The 16,865-nt window shown below is 35.1% G+C and overlaps 1 long non-coding RNA gene across 1 annotated transcript; it reads left to right on the plus strand.

Annotated features, from left to right (window-relative positions):
- The first annotated feature begins 3,853 nt into the window (after positions 1-3,853).
- Positions 3,854-5,432, plus strand: LOC113322839. The gene is made up of 2 exons (XR_003347307.1): positions 3,854-4,516; positions 4,858-5,432. It is a non-coding gene; the product is annotated as an uncharacterized LOC113322839 (long non-coding RNA).
- Positions 5,433-16,865: the final 11,433 nt, after the last annotated feature.

The raw sequence follows: 16,865 nt of genomic DNA on the forward strand, positions 1-16,865 counted from the left end.
ACAAGACACAAGATAAATACCCAAAAAAAAAAAAGATAAAAATAATGATAAAAAAATAAAAAAAATCTAAAACCCTAAAAACAAGTCCGCGTCGGCGGCACCAAAAATTGATGTGATTTGTAGATAGTTGTAAAAGTGGTTCGATTCTCAGACTTGTGAAGGATATTAATTAGGCTTAAATTCTAATATTAAAATATAAAACTCACTAAAAATTATAGCAAACTCAATCAAAGATGATATCAGTACTAAAAGAAACATTGAAGCTAAGATTCCACTATTTTCCAAGTTCAAAGTGATTAAACCAATACTTATATTTATGCAATTTTCTTGTTTAATTTGATTCTAAAATATTGCAACAAGTAGATTTTCAAAAGTAATAATTGTAAATACCAAGTATGAAGCATCAAAAGTCATAAAACTAAGCATACTCCATCAAAATAGATCACAATCACTCAAATAAAAAATCATATTCAATAATAGTTCAAGGCAAATAATCATATAATTATTGCAAATAAAAAGATAAAATAGAATATGCCACTTTTTGTTGGAAAAATAGCTTCCTCTATCGCCTCAACAATGGGGTTTAGCTCCTCATACTAATCATGATCTCAAAATATGTGTTTGTTGCTCAAAACATGATTAAAAGAGTGAAAAGTAATAACACAGACTGTTTGCAACAGTGTATTGGTGTTGCAAAAAAGCTGTTACAATGGAACTGTTACAGAAAAACTATTGCTTTGTCGCTGATTTTAAGACCCTAGAATACAACTGCCCTGCACAGCTTAATGTTCTTCAGCTGTTAAACAACGACACTGTTCTGCGACTGTTTACCGTGCGTCAATGTTCTTCGCGTTCTTCTTCTTCTTCAGCAATAGCAGCAGCAGAAACAGAGTTTGGTAAAGCTCTGATTTCTTCTTCTCCGGCTCTTCTTAGGTTCCCAAAATCTCGACACCTCTTCTATATGGCCCAAGACATCTATTTATATCAAAAATACCGACTAAATCTCTCCCAAATTTTCCAAAATCTCTTTCATTCTCTTCACGTCCAAGTTGCGGCAATTTCTTGTTTTAGAATTTCTACGCGTTTCTGAGCTTTCCTTTTTATTCTAAACTCTTCCTTAGATAGATAAAAATCTTTGTAAAGGTTTACAACGCTTTAATCTCTCTAAAATTCCCTAAAACAGGTCACACACGTGACTTTCCATATTTTATGTTGTGAGAAAAATCCGTCGATTGAGCCCAGTCTAATCCATTTAAACACCCATATCAGATTCCTAGACCCATAAGGAGTCTATCCTATGAAAATCAGAGGTTTAATCGACTTCAAACTCCACCAAATCACGATTGCCAAAACTGTTCTTCACTACACCATTTTCCCGCCAAAAACCTGGTTTTTGAAATGTTGAAGATGGTTGCCCCTTATCCAGAGTAGGGGTGCGATTAGCAACTGCCTGGAAATGGGATGCTTCTTAGTAATTAGGTTACCCCTTATCCAAAGTGAGATTCTGAATAGCAAATGTCCTCAGGGTGCTTTCCGACAACTTTTCGAGCCAATTTTTTCCAAAAATGTTTATTGGCCAAAAATACCTATAAATAAATAAAACACCATAATAAGTACAAAAATGAGCCCTAACAATATATAGAATCGAGACAAATCGGACACAAAAATGTGTCTATCAATGAAGCATAAGATATCTGCTGAGACAACAATGATGTTTTGCAGATCATAAACTTTGAGTCTGGTGAATTGTTGATGATTGTGACATATCATTGTGTCATCTGAGGCAGCAATGATATCTGAATAATTTGGTTTGATAAACATAAGTCTAATGAGATTGCTGGATCGATCATAGACTAATATATATTTTGATGTGTCAAGCATTTTACAGGTAGTCATATGAAGATGAATAATGTTGTTAGCAGTGGAATATTCATCCTCGATCTACCATGTCATGAATAATTCAAATGACAAAGCATAGAGATTATATTGTTGAAATATTGGTAGACAAACCAATAAAATATTGGTTGATATACCAATGAGATATTTGATAGCCGGATCATTATAAAATATTGCTTCTCAGAGCAATTGAATGTTGATAGTCGAATCAATATGAAATATTTCTTCTCATAGCAATTGAATATTGATAATTGATTCAATATGAAAGAATATTGCTTCGCAAAGCAATTGAATACTGGTAGTTGAATCAATATGGAAAACATTTCTTCGCAGAGCAATTGGATATTGATAGTTGAATGAATATGGAAAATATGCAAAACAATTGAATATTGACAGTTGAATCATTATCAAAAACATTGGTTCGCAAAGCAATTATATATTGATAGTTGGATCAATATGAAACAAGCATTCGAATATTGATAGTTGAATCAATATTTGGTAGATGAACCAATATAAAATAATTTGGTAGTTGGACCAATAATTGGCGTTTGAACCAATTAAAATTATGCTTCTTAGAGCATTATGTATAAAACCCTAATTCAATATAGAGGGATCGACCATTGGTGGTGGTGGGACTAGCTAGATGGTGTATGGATAACAGTTCAAGTGGTGTAAAAAGGATATACCAAATGGATTGCGAAGGATTAATTAAATGGTGACCAAATACCAATTTAATGATTCATGGAGGAACCAGCCATTGGTACCAAAAGGGACCGACTAGGGACAGGCCATGGTGGTGCACGAACTACTGTGGTGATTGTGGACCATTCGTGAGTGTTTTGGTCAAGCATTAATAGAAGAGTTTAATCTTGACTGAAACACTTAATTTTGGTTTGAAAACCAAGTAGGATTTTGCTTTAGATACCAATATTTGGAAATATTAAAATAATAATATTTTAATATATTATATGGTGCAGAGACCTAATGGTAGAGGGACCAGTTGCCTTATGATCCACATGGTCTGTGGAGCAATATTTTATAAGATACGGAAGATCAAGGAGTTTACTTTAAAAAGGGAGTTCTTGATAAAGGGAGAAATAATAAAATAAAAAAAAAAAAAAATGGGAGACCGGCCACGACACCGTTGGCATGGTCGGCCGGAGGCTAGTGGGCCAGTCTCACACATTTTTAAATTGTTTTATTTGTTTTCTCTCTCTTCTTTTGATTGGTGTTCCACATCCTCTGCAATCCATATTCTGGAATACTCTTTGGAGCATTATTGTTATGTACACCAATACCATTTTCTCGGGGCTTGGTGGTGGCCCATATGTTCTGAAGGAGAATATCCATCACCAATATATATAATTCTAGTAGATGAATATAACACTAAAATTTATTTATAAGTCGCTCTATACTAGTAGGAAATCTATCTATGAGCATTGTATTATTCAGAACGAGTTACAGAAAGGAAGAAGCATCATTGTTCTGACTATATGTATTCTATAAGGTCAGGGAACATCCGGAGAAGGGTTACCATCATCACCAAACGATATCCTAAACACATTACTGCTCTATACTAGTGGTCAATCCATCTAGGAGTTGTCCAATGTTAGATTAAACACACAACTGAATATTGAGTCGTGCAGTATAAAATATATAGGATATTGGTAGTGTAGAGACCCTCAAGCTCGTCAACGCTATTAGACTAGTCAAGAGACGATTAACCTCTAATCACTCTATTAGTTTAATACGAACATTAACTAATAGAAACTAATCTAACAACGATCTAGCTACGAAAGTAGTGTTGTTAAATAGGTCTCAAAAAGTTATGTGAAATGGACTACTCGAACATGTCATTCGGATACCAGACGAAGAAAAGATCATTGGATTAGTATGAAGGGTAAAATCATCATTTCGGATAAACGTTTGCATTGCAACACGGACACGTTGTGGATGACCTTATTTGTCTTAGTAATATCTTTGGTCTTATCACCTGCACCAGATCGAGGAAATCATTCGTTTCCTTTTCTTCTTCCTTCTTTCTTTCGTCTCTTCTTTCTTCTTCTCCGTTCCGTCTCTGTTGTTCTTCTGATATTGTTTTTCCGTGTGTAACAATGAAAAAAATCGATTGATGTTGTTGTGAATGTGAAGAAGGTGGAGGTGTTGTTGTTATGAATTAGGAAGGAGAAGAAGATTAGGGTTCCTGAGTAATGAAATTGAACAAGTAATTATGTGGAATTGAGTAATAAGAACTCAGAGGATTCTTAATTGAGTTGTTTACGGTTAAAGACAAAGGGGTTGATGTTTGATTGGAGTTGTAGAATTGTTCTGAAGATGAATCGAATTCAGGGTTTCAAAGAGAAATACTTTTAAGGTTGATTTCGTGATGAATAAGAAGATTTAAGGAGTGGTTTAGTTGATTGAGGAACATGGTGAAGTTAATTAGATATTGGAGCTGTATTGGTGAAAATCTGATAGATTTTAGGGTTTCTTGTTCATTTCATAAGATGATGATGGAAGTTGAAGATGGGTTATGAGTAATTTAATTATTGGGGAGGAATTAGAAGATGGGTTTACTCAATTTGAGAATTTGGTTGATGTTTTACCAAGCTGGTTTGAGGTAATTACTTTCTCAGTAATTTAGTAAAGCTATTAGTTGCAATTGATGAATTTATAAGTTATGGATATTGATAAGTTGTAGTGAAGCTAAAGTTTATAATTTATAGTAGATTAGAGAATAATATTGTGTATAGTATCAACTGAATTTGCAGAGAAGTTTATGGGATTGAGAATTGACGGAGTTATATATGAGTTTATAAGATTGTTGGAGTTGTAATAAATGAATCAATTAGCATATGAATGTATTTGGAAGTAGTAATGATGTTCAGTTCATGGGGTTGGCAGTGTGGTCACTGAAATGGATGTTTATGGTATTGACTGCAGTTGTGTTGATCATTACAGGACAGAAGTGAGACAATTGATGTTGTGATGATGAATATCGCAGCTACATTGAACTAGTGGTGCAGAAATGGTTGAAATGAGTATGATTGTGGTGTCTGTGTTATGGTGATGTTTAAGAGGATTGGATGAAGTTAATCTGGTGATGAAGTCAGTTAATGAATATGGAATTGATATTACAGATACTTTGTTGAGGTGTTTGTTCGGTGAGCTTAACTGAGTTATTGGTGGTTGGTAATTGTTGTTGTGAATTGAATTACAGGGATTGTATTGGAACTGAATTGAGATGTTGTAGGGGGTATGGTATGGTGAGGTACAAGGTTCTGGTAAATGGTTATGAAACTGGGAAGTAAGAGGAAGTTGAGTTGAGAGTGTGTTGATAGAATGAAGAAAAGTTGGAATGGTGATTAGAATTGTAAATAGAGGTTGTTGTGAAAGCTTGGAACTGCTTTTGCAGGTAAGCTGAATTGTGATTTAGAATGCACTTGTTATAAGTTATTTGTGTTCAATGTACTGTTGTATTGAATTGATGTTGAAATGTAAAATTAGTAGATGAAGGTGTAAGATTTAGACTTGAAGTGACCTGTAACATGGTATGTTTAGTTAAGCTTGTCTGACTGAATTGATTCAGTCTGACTTAGATTGTGTTTTTGTCTGACTCGGTCTATCTGAGTAAGTTAACTCAGTAATTAGGATTTGACCCCGATTCCACTTAGTGGACCTTTGACCGAATTAACCTTTGACTTGACCTTGACTAGATGTTGACTGTTAGTTGACCTGTAACCGTCAGTAACTGTTAGTTGACTCTTGGACTGGACCTTAGTTAATGGGCTTGTTTAGTTAAGTTGGGCTTATAGCTTTTCCTAATGAATATGAATTTGACCCTTAATGTCCGATTTAGCCTTTGGTTCCTTATACATAAATGTATATCTTCCTAAGACTCTTAAAATGGATTATAGAACCAACCCAATTTAATTAGTAAATGTTCTTAGAACCATTAGATAGACTTGTATGAGCCTTGTATGATCCTTTTGGATAAATTCTTAGAGTGCTTGTGTGATTAATAATTAGTCTATTTAACAACGATCGATTCAAAGGATGAACCAGTGGATCGTGGATCTCGAGGTAGGCGTGGCTTGTCATCAAAAGAGGTGGGAATACTTTAACTCTTTTGAAACCATTGTTGTTTTCTTTTACAAAAGTTTATGTTTATCAACTCATACATTGTCTGTCATGCATTCCATGCTTTATATAAACTGCATTATGATAATTCTGTCGATTCTTTGAATCTTTCCATGAAATGGAAAGGACTTGTAAGGTATGTCATTATGAATTTTTATGGGAAATGAGAATTTCCACATGTGGTATATAGGGTACGCTCCTTCACATTTATATCTACATGAACTCAGCTTTTATGCTTATATCGGTCGACAGTTTGCGAGTTCGGAATTGTCGACATTCATATGTGCGATTAGGTGTGGATTTGCGAGTTCGGAATTGCACAACCATATTATACATTGTTTGACGAAGGAGTTTGTCCATACACATGTTTGAGCATTCCAGTGAATTAGTCACTGATGTTTGGGAAAACATTAATTGTTTTCCAAATCTTGCTCATGATTTCTTTAAAGTTAAATGTTATTCCTACTGGGCATTCTGTGCTCACCCTTTTCCACTTTCAGTTTCAAAGACATATCAGAGTTGCACATCGAAAACTTCGAGGAGCTGACTCCGTTAATTAGTTAAATATTGCTATGTTTATTATGTTGTAAATTTTATTTGCAAACCAAATGACTATTGTATATGTATTATTTGAAAGAAGTTCTTGTATATATATATTTCTGAGCGGGGTTAGTTTTGGGTTAAGTTTTGTAGAAGATTTCTTAATTGAATGTTTAAGTAAATGATTTAGATTCTTAGTGCCTCTTTATTTAGTTAATCTTTTAGATCAGTCAGCTGCTAGCTTTGGGGGCGCTACAGGTAGCTTAGCCGGGGAGGTTCTAATATCACGTTTATGTATTTATGATGAAATATGTAGAATATTGAAAGCTCAGCCGGGAGGCTCTAATATTTTTGTTACATATGAATGATGAAATATGTAAAATATCAAGAGTTCGGTTGGGAGACTACATAATATTTTTGTTACACATGAATGATGAATACGTAGAATATTGAGAGCTCAGCTGGAGGTTCTAATATTGTTGTTACATATTTATGCTTTGAAGAGGTTACATAATCAGTCGGAGACCAATGTAACAAGAGTTTTCTTTCTAAACCATGAAATATGAATTTCATTATGATACAATCTTAATCTTCGTTAAAAATCCACCATCAACACATGTATTGATGTTTCAATCAAGTATTATGAAATTAGGATTCTTCATGTAATTTTATGGTTTCAATACAAATCATGTGCTTCTGTATATATAAGAATTTGGTACTTTAATCTCTTAGTGTTTTTTAACAATCTCTTGGTAAGAAACTCATGATTTGGTTATATTTCCACTTTGTGAACCCTAGAATCCTTATTTTAGTTTTATTGATATCTTGAAATTCAATCGTAAGAATATGATGAAATTGTGCTTTGTTGAGTCATCATGATACGGTAAAAATTTCATGAAGATCCGCTCCAGTTTAATACTGAAAGATTGCATAATCTATGACTGCATTCTAGCAGATTTTAAATCCTGGACAGCCAACTGTTTGTAATGTATCTCTCACTTTTCATTCAACGGATGAAGCTTAAAAAATAGTTTGATGTCCGTTACAATGTTAGTATATTGTTGTGAAATTTTCAGGGGAATATGATTTGTATAAGTACTCCAAAGAATGAGAAAATCATAACTGATTTTTGTACACATATAGTTAAAGAAGTCGGCTTCTGATATTCATATATCTTTATTGAACCATTAGTTTGATGTGATTTTTGAGTATGTTGTTAAAACCTGTATAATAAAGATTTGTAAATATTCCAAGACGATCGGAGAATGCTAGTTGCTGAAAATCTTATATAAACCGTGATTTTATTCTGTAAAATGGGAATCCTCTATAACCTTGTTTATTATACTTTATCTCATGTTATGGGCATCGTCTTAAGCTAAATTTTCCACATGTTATGAAATGTGGTGTTTTTAAGGTGTGGTTTAAATTAAAGTCAAGGAGAAATAGATCATGTTGATCATTTATGTTGAGATGGTTGTGCACAAATTCTTTCACTATTTTTGCTTAGCATATTTACATGTGGATATACACCCTAGCCTTGCTCAGTTAATAGACAAATGCGATTCACAGTTCCTTTAGCTTCAGAAACTAATACTCAGGGGAAAGTCTCATTTACATGGGATAATATTCGCTCATTATTATTTTTTTTTCCTTTTGTATGACAATATGAAAACGCGTCAAGCTCTTTAAAATTGATAGAACCTGAGTGAGAATATGGATGCACCTTAATTTTACTAAAAACCGTACTTCTTAACTTTGTGATTGATTTTTGAACTGCACTCTGGTACAATATTATCATTGTTGTTGATTACTTGTGGAATCTTTAATTTAAACTGTAGTATTATTAATGGTGGTTGGGACATATTTGTTTTATGGTATGGTTTGGGTGTTGTTACTACAAACCAATGCTAGGTTTTAAGATGCTTACATGCACCGTTTAGTATGAATTACATTCATTATTATCTTTTTGGCATTCTTAAATAATTAGAACTCTATATTGGGAATGCTTGATAATCATTGGATGTGGAGTATAGATCTGATCTTGATAACCAAATGTAAGTAGGATTGCTTTCTTCCGTGAATGACGGAATATCAGTTGTTATGCGAATTGATTTTTAATGTAAATAATTATTTTTCCTTGGTCAAATAGATAAATCACTGCTAGTTTTTTTAGGGATGGTTGTGTATTAATGTATCGGTTGATGTATATTGTTAGATTTGTACGTTTGGCTATGGAAGAAGAATTTCAGTTTACTATCTAGTATTGTGCCACTAGTAGATGCGCATCATTTAAACTTGCATAGCAATTGTCTCCGTTTTGGAAGTCTGTACGACAATATAGCTTACTGAATTTAATATTGACATAATGAGTTGATGGCTTTTATAAACGATATATCTCTGAATTTATAATATGTACAGTCAGATGACATATTTTTTTTTTACACTACAAGCTTATATAACTATGAAAAAAAAGAGGATCATGATAAGTTGTAAATGATTTCATAATAATTTGGAACATCCTTTCTAAAATACTAATAGGTAGTCCAACCAAGATATATCGGGCTGTAAAATTGTGCTTCTTATCAGGTAAATGCAAGACGATTTCCCTTCCCAGATATGCTTTGTAAGTATGATATTTTAGACGTAGTTTTCGCACGCAACTGAACGTTGTTCAAACTTACCCGTACTCTGCTAAGGATGCAAGGCTATAACTGAAAATGTATACGCATTTGGCATGCACCACGGACTTGCAAGTACTATCCAGACCTTGATCATGCATTGTACTAGCATATAGACCAGTGAAGACTTATTTTCTGAGTCTTTACTCCTATTCAATCATGCGTCAGATGCATGCATTGAGTTAGATCTTGCTAAAGGTGTAGCCAGACACATGCAGTTCATGTCGTACATCATTCATGTGATGTAAGTGGCTTATGCAAGCTCCCATAATTTTTAATCTGGTTAGCTTCCTTTAACTGACTATGTCCAATTTGCTATTGGTGCATGCCAACACCGTATAACTTGATATGAAGTATGAACATCCAACAATGGACTACAACTACCTCATCAAGTATGGAAACAATCATCCCTTGCCTCGCACTCCGAGCTAAATGATATGAATTGCCAAAATGTATTTCCATTATTTCCGAACATATGATATGGGCACGAATCATGGTTCATCCGAAATGGCATCTCGAATAGGACAATCACTCAAGTATATTAAGGAAAATCCAACATCGATGACAAGGAAATCTTTTCAACTATTACAAACTTGGTGTCGGTAGGCCAAAATCCAAGCAACTCCAAATTCTTTTAGGTCAAAGGAATTTCGTAAGAGATACACAAAAGAATATATGATTTGTGATGGATCGGGGAATCTGGACTTCCAACGAACCGGATTTCAGCCCGCTAGGCAAGCTCCAACTATATAACGTCCTCTAAGAATGTTTCGATGATTGAAATGAGAGTTTAGATTACATAACCAATGGTGGATATAAGCATAGTTGTGGAAACACATTTATGTATAAGTCTTATTCCTTGAACCAAATTTTGCGAACTTTGTTGATCAAGAGAACCAGAAGAATGGCATGAGCCAAGTCCGCGAACTGCCGAAGTTCTCAAACCCGAGAACTTCTGCTGGAGTTGACAAACTACTTGCGTGAAACTAAGTCCGCGAACCGGCAAAGTTCTCATACCCGAGAATTTATGCTGGAGTTTGTAAACTCTTCCCGGTAACTTAAGTCCGCGAACCTAGTCTGCGAACTTGAGAAGGTTATATATCTGAAGATGATTTCTGAACTTAAACTTAAAAAGACTAAGGAGTGCAGTTTGCAAACCATGGCTATAAAAGTTCATGACCGATTCAAGTGAATCAAATCATCTTTTCTTCAATTATGTCTTGTGTAGTACATGAGATTTCCTTGCAATTGAACAACTCTCTAACTAGTTCATTGGAAGTAATTTGAACTAGTTATGGTGAAGAAGAACATAGTTGATATGGAATGCTCATATGGCTAACCTTTTGTTTAACTATTGTTGAACCAACAAGTGCATACGACGGTTAACAAACCTAGAGGCATGCATTATCAAGTGTGTGTAACAAGCTAAGTTTTCGATATAACGGTTGAGAAATATTAGCTTGAATCTAAATCAGGTTTTCATCTAATGGTGGATATTGATTGCTTTGTTAGGTAACTTAATTGAAAACCCTGATTTGAAAGACTATATAAAGGGGACATCTAGCATTGTGCAAAACTAATCCTTACACCTCACGTGTGATACTAGTTTGCGTGCTAGAGTCGGTTCTCCTTTAACCTTTGGTTTTCTTCTTCTAAAACCAGGTTAACGACTTAAAGACTTCATTGGGATTGTGAAGCCAGACCGATACTACTTTTATCGTAGTTGTGTGATATGATCTTGCGTCTTCTATCGTACGAGTACAATCATATTGATTGGCTTGAGATTAATATCTCCGATAGGCAAGATATAAAAATTAATCACAAACATCTTCGTCTCATTGTTTGTGATTCCGCAACATCTTGTTTCGCTACCATACGATTAAGATTGTTGTGAGGTGATTGATAACTCTAGACTGTTCTTTAGGAATATAAGACCGGATTATCAATTGGTTCCTGTTCACCTTGATTATTATCAAACGACGGAACAAAACCTTTTAGGGTTTATCTGTGGGAGACAAATTGATCCTTTGATAGACTTGTCTGTGTGAGACAGATTTGTTTATTGTCAAAGCCTGCAATTTTGGGTCGTAGCAATTCTTAGTTATGGGTGAGATCAGCTAAGGGAATCAAGTGCGCAGTATCCTGCTGGGATCAGAGGCCTAGGGAGTACAAATGTACCTTGGATTAGTGGGAGACTGATTGGGGTTCAACTACAGTCCAGTCCGAAGTTAGCTTGGAGTAGGCTAGTGTCTGTAGCGGCTTAATACAGTGTGTGTTCAATCTGGACTAGGTTTTGGTGTTTTTCCTGCATTTGCGGTTTTCTCGTTAACAAAATTTCTGGTGTCTGTGTTATTTCTATTTCTGCATTATATTGTTTTATCTTTATAATTGAAATAATACAGGTCGTGCATTAGATCATCAATTAGAGTTTGGTTGTTGATTGTCACTGATTGATCCTTGGATATTGGTCTTTGGTACCATCCAAGTTATTCCTTGCATTTGATTAGAACTCGCAGTTGCTGCTTGAGTAAATCAAATCAAAAGAGAGATACAAACTCGTTGATATACTTTTAATTGATTGAGTCTTGTTGATTCTCTTAAAAGTATATTCGAGTTTGTCCATACAGATTGCTAAGCGAAAAATTGGGTGGTGTTGTTAGACCCCCGCTTTTTCATACCCGAACCTAAACTTGATAGTATCTAACAATATAACAAAATGATAAACAATAACCAAATAATAATATCTCTATAATTAAGCCGTTATCCAGTAATTTATTCAGTGGTCTAAATTTTTTTAATAATGAGAAGCTAGCAACAAAATGGCCACAACGACGTACTAAAGAAAAGCAGCTCCATACATATTTGTATAGCCTAAAAGACTTGCTCATAAATAGGAAGTAATAGGTGCATAAGAAGGGTTTGGTTCTGCATCAAGAAATCAGAATTAGACGCAACCAAGACTAGCATCTAGCTTGTGTACATACTTCTAAATAAAATGAAATTGTTTGGAAAAAGCCACCGCATATGCAAATTAATGTCAACATAATTACTATATGTGGTCAAAAGCATATTCAGTTAAGATCACAATAAGAGAAATTGGATTACACTCACTAGGCTAAGACCATACGAAATTGTTAGTAGATATAAATAAATGAATCCCAGCAGTTAAATTAAAGCATAATGTTAAATTGGCAGTGAAATCCTTCTGACTAAATGGATGAGGTACTCACTGATCACAACCATTTACTAGTTCTTATTCAAAGCTATGCAACACCATTTTTCTACAGTTCCATAGTGATAGGTGCATTATTTGGACTAGTTAGGTACTCAAATGCTTTGATTTATTGGTAGTTTTTGTATCATTATGCTTTGATTCCGTTTGCTTTTGAGTTTGTTAGGTATTTGAGGATATCTTAATCAAAAAGAAATGGAACTCGCTCAAATCCGAGATTTCTTCGCATCAATGTGAAGAAGACGAAGAAACGAAGGCAATGGTGAAAGAACGAGGTCATTCCGACCTTGTATGAAGTAGTTACGAGCAATTGAAGCAAGTCAAAGTTGCCGCAAAAATGAAACAATACAGAACTGTTAAAGGCAGGCGACATAATTACTCAGGGCAGCCATCTGTGAGTTACAAGGAAGCTGAACTGTTAGTCCCTCAAGACTGACAGTAGAACAAAAAGTGATAAAAACACCAGTTTGTTACCGGAGTTAAAAGAGGATTGGAGGATTATGGGAAGTTGGCTCGTTAGGATGGTGGATAGTTGCCTGTGATGGAAAGGAATGATGATGCAGCGATGCTATGGTGTTGTGAACCTGAATTACTGCCGGAACTTAAGAGGAGTTGACTATATACTCGGCGATGGGCTGTGTTGTTGCATGATATTCATGGGAGCCAAGGAGATGTCGCGCTTCCATGATAGAGATGACGGAACTGAGTTTGATGGATTGATGGCAATGATTGAGACTTGAGTACGTGTTTGCTGAGATGGTATTCATGCTCGAGAAACCGAGTGATGGATGAACTCGATTTTTGCAGTTGATGGAATTCTGCTATTGATGCACTGGGGAGGAATGAGTGTGTACTGTCGAGTTTGATAATGGTGAATGAAGCTGTGAACGTACGGACTGAATAATTAGATGATGGCTGTGACTGAGAAGGAACGAGGGTCTGCGATGTAGATAATGGAGTTCGTGGGTTCTGGATAGTGCTGATAATGTTAAGAGTGGTGGAAGCTGTGGTTATCGATGGCAGTATTGAGGCAGAGATGGATGCAATGGTAATGAAGAGACGCAGTAGAGCTACTAGTTTTGGATCGAGTGAGAAAGTCAGGGAAAAAGAATTCCACGGACATCTTGGTGTACGTGAATGATCCCCGGCAACGACGCCAAAATTTGGTCGGTCGTCAGCCGACGCAAAAATAATTTAAGTTCTTTCACTTCACAATTATAAATAATAGTATAGTTATAAGAGAAGATTCGTTCCAATTGGAGATATGGGTTGTTATTCATATTTTAAAACTTAAATAACTTGGGGGGATTTTTTATTTTGAGTCTAAAGTAATTAAACTAATAGTAATAGCAAAGAATGAATAAAGAGAATTAATAGGTTGAGAATATTGGTTAAGGGTTCATCATCAATCATAATACATGCACTTCGACTAATAACTAGTGTTGTCACTCAATCATTCATTATCAAGAGTCCTAAAGTACCCCATCGAGAGCATACTCTGGTAAATTCCTTATATCATCACATACCATAACGATGAATATGTGAATACTACTCAACGAACAACCTAATGCAACGTGCTAATAGGTTTAATCCTCAAAGAGCCTTAAGTCCTATGAATTAGACTAATCCATGCAATAGAAATACTACGAGTTCTATGAATTAAACTGTTAATGCAGTGACATTGAGAAGTGGTACACGAACTGTGCAACCAGAAGATGCTGAGAAAAGCAAAGACCCCAAGGGGCCGGTTTTGGAGAAAGATATTACTGACTCTTCCCAAACCGATGAGGTACCTAAAACAAACTCTAAACCTTCGGTTTCAACTTATGTTCCCCCTTTACCGTTTCCTGGCAGGTTTGCTAACAAAAAGGTGGAACAAGACAAGGAGATTTTAGATGTACTCGAGAAGATCCATGTTAATATCCCACTGATAGATGCAATTAGGCAGGTTCCTTAATACGCAAGAGTTTTGAAAGACCTATGCACCAAGAAGAAAAGTCTAACAGGTAATGAGGTGATGAGTGTGGGGGAAAACGTTTCTGCTATCATTCAAAAGAAACTCCCACCTAAATGCAAGGATTCTGGTAGTTTCGATATACCTGTTGTGATTGGTAATAAAAGGTTTGGAAAATCTATGCTTGATTTAGGAGCATCGGTTAATGTTATTCCTGCATCTATTTATGAATCTTTGAATTTGGGTCCTTTGAAAGAAACCCGTATTGTTCTTGAACTAGATGATCGTACTAATGTTTACCCTAGAGGTATTATTGAATATGTGCTTGTGCAGGTGAATCAACTAGTATTTCCAGCTGATTTCTGTGTGTTGGAAATGGATAGCGGGTCTGATGCATCTATACCACTGCTATTAGGGAGGCCTTTCATGAAAACGGCTAAAACCGTTATTGATGTTGACAAAGGAACGCTCGCTATGGAATTTGATGATGAAAATATTCGCTTCAATATATTTGGAGCAATGCGGTATCCTAGCGATGTTCATTCGGATGTTCATGCTAATGTCGTAGACGCAGGCTAAGGAGTAGTCAAAGAGTCTACAGTCGGGCTAAAGACGTTAAACTTGCTAATGGGAGGCAACCCATTGCATTTGTATCTTAAACCCTTTTATTTCTTGTTTTTATTGTTTCCATATCATATTTGCATCCCCATGTTTAATTTCATTGAGTACGGAATCTATTTTTTAAGAAAATTATGATGAATACCTTTTAGTCATAAAAATTCATACTGCGCGTAGTTCAGTCCAGAGACCATAACTGTCAGAACTTTTGTCGAAACAATGTACCCTTTTGACACTTTGTATAAAATACGTAGGCAAACAACTTTTGTGAAATGAAGTTTTTCCAAATTCCTTACCAATTTGTAAAGTTTTCGTGTTTCATATGCTGCTACGTCAGAATTCAGAATTTTCAGTTTTGCACATTGAGGACAATGTGAAGTTTAAGTGTGGGGGGTATTTTGCATATAGAGTTTTTATATTTTTCCCTAGATTTTTCAAAATTTAAATAAAACCTCCAACTTTTAGAGATTTTATAGTCACTAGCATACTTCTAGGTATGTTTACATAGAGATTCTGACCGACATAACTGAACTTGGAAGTGTTAGGGAACTACATTCGGATTTCTTACGAATTGGAGTGTAAAATAATGGATTTAATCATTCCGGTGATGCAAATGAGGTGCAGGGAGAAATGCATTATTAGAGTTGCTGATAAATCATTAGTGGAGACTACCCATTTTCATATCAACCGAGGCACCAGACCAGATTTCTTTATAAATGACTAAAGAGCTTTCTTTTGAGTGTGTGTCACCGTACGTTAATTCCGGGTAGAATGGTGAGCTACCCAACATCCCACCAATAGAAGCACTACTTTTTGATCTCTTGAGTGCTAATTTTGTCAATCATGAGGGTGACGTCTATAGATGAAAACCACCTTCTTGTTGTTTGATTTGAAGTTAGCACCATTCTCTCTCTCGCCAACAAAAGGTCCATAGAAACACATCATCATCATCAACAAGGGAGCGACATAAAAATCTACAAGGAAAGCTGAAGACGTTTGAGGTTTACAAGCAACAGTACAAGGAAGAGAAAATTTCATATCCAAGTAAAGAAACACATACAATGGGCAGATTTTTATATACAAGTTGAAGACTTATTTACAAGAGCGAAGAAAATCAAAAGATGAGAATTATATTGAAGTTTATGATATAAAGACAATACAAGTTGTGAAGAATCAAGCGGTAAAGTACTTATCCCATGGCCATAACAATTTCATCGTTTATTTTATATTAAGTTTGTAGTTATTTCTCTTGTCCCAACAAAAAAAAAGACAAGAGAAATTCTTTTTATTACTTTGGTTTCTATTCTTTTTGTATTCATTTAATAAAGCCATGGGGAAGAAGAAAAATCTATGAGGAAGTTTCAAGCAACAAGGATTGAAGAGAAAGAGTTACAAATTGTCGAAGTTCTACGAAGTTCAAGAGTTTATCATCAGCAGTTGAAGACCGAAGACGAAGACCAAGAAGATGAAGAAGACGATCTGAAGACTACGTTTCTATTGGATGCTGTGAGAGTGGTGTTATCATCATTGCAATCAGATGTGATCTGGTAAGTACTCTCATCCTCTATTTTTAATTATAATGGTTGATTTCCTTTCTTAGATATCATCAGAAATATTCTTGTTTTCCATGATTTTGTGGAATCTCCAGAAATAATTCGAAAGGTTTCCTTCCCACCATTCAACGTGTGTAGGATTCTCTCTTCATTCCTACCTACACACATATGAGACCCACAAAAAAGTCGTCTTATTGAGTGCAATTATCATAAAATCCGATTAAGTGGGGCAGAAGTCGAGGTGAAATGCTTAT

This window comes from Papaver somniferum, chromosome 11, assembly GCF_003573695.1.
Source record: "Papaver somniferum cultivar HN1 chromosome 11, ASM357369v1, whole genome shotgun sequence".
Classification (NCBI taxonomy): domain Eukaryota; kingdom Viridiplantae; phylum Streptophyta; class Magnoliopsida; order Ranunculales; family Papaveraceae; genus Papaver; species Papaver somniferum.